At 35.7% G+C, this 3,954-nt stretch overlaps 1 protein-coding gene across 1 annotated transcript in view; it reads left to right on the forward strand.

Annotated features, from left to right (window-relative positions):
- Nucleotides 1–1,075: 1,075 nt before the first annotated feature.
- LOC107746503 (cysteine and glycine-rich protein 1-like) overlaps nucleotides 1,076–3,954 on the forward strand; it is a 13,475-nt gene continuing 10,596 nt past the window's right edge. Inside the window, exon 1 of the mRNA XM_016560740.1 lies at nucleotides 1,076–1,261. The gene's annotated coding sequence lies outside the window, so the exon portion shown is untranslated. The remainder of the gene's footprint in view (nucleotides 1,262–3,954) is intronic.

Here is a 3,954-nt window from a genome sequence, read left to right on the forward strand (position 1 = left end):
TAATTGTCTTTACTGTCACTTTTGATCAATTTAATGCATCTGTTCTAAAATACAGTATACACACACACACACATATATATATATATATATATACACACACACACACACACATATACTAAACTTTAACTAAACTTTTGGATTACGGTAAATAATTATTTTAATATTCTATTAAAAAGTTTTCCCTCAATAAACTCTTAATCTGCTCCTTATTAATAGTAAGTAAGGTTGTTGTTGTAGTTATGCTTAGGTATTCAGTGTTGGGGGTAACGCATTACAAGTAATGTGAGTTACGTAATCAGATTACTTTTTTCAAGTAACTAGTAAAGTAATGCATTACTTTTAAATTTACAACATCTGAGTCAATTTTTCAAATAAGTGATGCCATTTACTTTGTTTTCCCATTTATTCACTGACAGCTCTCCTGTCCCCTTGTTGACAGGAATTGGGAGTGTGTGCAGAGGCACAAGGATTTCCTTCAGCCTGAGGCTTATTCATTTCACTTTTGGTGTGAAAGGGCCTTTACAGTTACAGTTTGACACAGACCCCTCCACAGTTGCCAAAAATATAGCTTTTGGGTTTGTTGTTATTAAAAATATAATAAACAAATAAATAAAAATAAGCAAGCCCAGCCTAGATGACAAAAAGTAATGCAAAAAAAAAATGCATTTATTCTTTCTGTAAAGAGTAAGTAATGCAATTACTTACTTAATAAGTTACTTTTTTGTGGAGTAATGCAGTATTGTAATGCACTACTTTTAAAAGTAACTTTCCCAAACACTGTAGGTATTGGGTAAGGTTAAGCGGTTTAGAATATGGTTGTGCAGAATGTGCAGTTTTTTAATGCTGTATATTTCCACATAAGGTCAGTTGCCTGAGGTATCAAAGAGCAAAGTCAATAAACCTCAATAAACATTGACTTATTGCACTGTCAATGAAGGTTCAAAGAGCCTTCTTGATTTTTTTTGTAGTTGTTGTTGATGTTTCAGAGTGCCGCAGCGTGGCAGGCCGTGTTCAGCGTCAGAGGAGGGGGCGTCAGTGAGCAAACACACAGCAGGGTCATGAGGTAGTGCTGTTCCTTTAACATCTCACCACAGGACATAGTTTTGACTCACTTCCCTCACTGCCCCACCCCAGAGCTCCTGTGCTGAAGTTCCAGCGTTACAAGTGTTAGGACTGGAGAATCTGTTCTCATTCCCACAGCCTGCTGGACTTTGACTGCTGATTTTCTGTCCATATCCACACACAGAAAAGATCACTTCAGGTAAGAAACTCTTCACACTGTCAGATTTTGTCCCCTACACGCTTTCCACTTCTCTTGCGTAATGGCTCTGCAAGCTTGTGTGCAGCTCATAAGGCTGAAACTGTTTCTAAGTTTTAGTTTTCTTGGAATTCTTTCAATTCTTTCCTCCTCATCAGACCTTCTAAATTCTTGGCATTCATAGAGAAGCAACAAGTTAAATTCTTCCCTTTCACAGTTCCAAACTACTACTAACTTTTCTGATCTAGAATCAGGAATGTGACTTGCCTAGTCTTGTTTTCTAGTAGAATAACTGGACTCAATCGGACCAAAAATCATTTAGTCTGAAAAAAGGAGTCTTTGGAACATTTTGACCAAGATTTTCAGTCCAGTCTTATTCTATACTGTTAAAAATAAAGGTTCCGTGAAAGGGGATTTTCATAGGGATATCATAGAACAAAGGTGTCAAACTCAGTTCCTGGAGGGCCACAGCCCTGCAGAGTTTAGATTCAACCCTAATTAAACACACCTGATCCAGCTAATCAAGTCATTTAGGCTTATTTGAAAACTACATGGTATGTGTGTTGGAGCAGGGTTGGAACTAAACTCTGCAGGGCTGCAGCCCTCCAGGAACTGAGTTTGATTCCCCTGTCATTTGATGTGTGTAGTTGTGAGTTTTTGTAAAATAGTGCTGTTTTTTGGTTACTGTTTGTGGAACTGGGTGAGCTCTGGGTGAGCTTGAAGACATACCGTATAGTGTCATATAGTCCATGTAGAAATGAGACTAATGCAGCATGGTGGATTTGTAGGCATGAATAAAGCTCAAGAATTCTGATATCACAGGAAGTGTGTAGTAGATTTAATCACACCACTGCCTAAAACAATTTCACAGTATTATCACAATATAGTCTAACGTCCTTAAGTCTAGCTATGAACCTATCTAACAAACTTTTCATGACCTTATGTGGCAGCGTCAGAGAAGCATGAGTTTGCGACAGAATAAGGGAAATGGCCATAAGAGAGCATAACAGGCTTGTGTACTATAGTACAGAATGTTATCAGCATGTGTGGCTGTGTGCCGACTCGAGTCATGCCATTTCCTCACATCCTTGACAGCCCAACATGTTTGGAGTCAGGGGCCGGAGTTAGTGTTTAGACTGGAGACAGCAGAACTATGCAGGAATGTCTTGATTACAACCAACCATCCCTTTTATGGACAAAATCAATGAGACATTTCCCAGCAATTACAGCAGATTAGACAGCATGATTTACTGTCAAAAGCATACCCTTACCAAAAAGAAGTATACTTCAAGTTTATGTTATTAAGTATACTTAAGTAAAGTTCAAGAATATTTTAAGTATACTTTATGTAGTATGTATACAAATATCAGTGTACTAGTAGTATACTTGTAAGTGTTCTATTTCAATACTCATTGGGACTAAATTGGCCCACTTTCTAGTATATAAAAGTATACTTTTAAGTACACTTTAAGTATAACAGTAGTAAACTTTGAGCACACAACTAGTTTACATCTATGTTTTTAGTTTGTACTGCAACTATACTAAAAGTGAACTTATAGACCAATTTCAGTGTTTGCAAACAGTGATGTCGTTTTTTTTGTGGGCGGAGCCTATCTGGTGGCAGAAAATGCTACGTAGCAGTCTAGGCAAGCCATGGAATAAAAAAAGGACATTTTGAGTTTATATTTCACAATCATGATTTTTTTTCTTTCAATTCCGAGATTATATCTGGTTATTCTGTTAAGAAAATTCAACTCGTCATTCTCTCTTTTTCCTTCGGCTCAGAATCATAAATTTATAATCCCACACTTCTGGCTTTTTTTCCTCAGAATTGACAAACTCGCAATTGTTGAGTTGAATTAAGTTTTAAAGTTCGAACTAGGAGATAAACTTGCATTTGCAAGAAAAAAAAGTCAGAATTGTGACATAAAATAGGTAAATGTTATGTAAAATGTTATAGGTTTAAATAGTATTTCATGCTTTAACTGTAGGGCTAAAACAATATGTCCCCTATGTGAATATTATATATACCTATTGTTTAAATCTAATTTATGCTTTAAAGTAGGGTAATCATAGCAGGTTTCATCCATAGTTTGTCCATTTAAACGTCTGCGTTTAGCTTCAAACGGCGTCTTTGACGACAGTATTATATAAAAATTATTTGCATTCCGATTCTGACATCCAAAGGCGCAACAATACATTTTTTCTCTTATTCCATGGATTTTACCCGCTTCCCTCCACTTGTTCCCAGTGTTTTTCTGTCACCACAATGCGCGTGCAGCTGCATGTGGCATAACTGTGACGTCTACTCCAAGTTGGTCTATAGGTATACTGATAGTTTACTAATTAAATACTTGTAGCATTTTTAGTACACTCTGAAGTATAGTCTCCGTACACTATTAGTTTAGTAGTTTTATACTGCAAGTATACTTGTAAGTTTTCTTTAAGTGAACTTTACATCATACTTTAAGTGTACTACTATGTCCCTATTTAGGTATTAATTTGTATATATTTTGTTATATGAATATCTGAACATACAAAACACCAAAAGAAAGAACAGGGTATCTGCTTGTAAACAAAAACATGTTATTCTAGCTTCATGCATTCTTTTTTTAAACACTTGAATCTTGGTAAGTTTCATAAATAAAAAATAAAGAAATAAACAACATTTTGAACAAAAAGCTGAAAAAAAAAGA

This window comes from Sinocyclocheilus rhinocerous, unplaced genomic scaffold (genome assembly GCF_001515625.1).
Source record: "Sinocyclocheilus rhinocerous isolate Xijiao unplaced genomic scaffold, SAMN03320098_v1.1 scaffold980, whole genome shotgun sequence".
NCBI lineage: Eukaryota > Metazoa > Chordata > Actinopteri > Cypriniformes > Cyprinidae > Sinocyclocheilus > Sinocyclocheilus rhinocerous.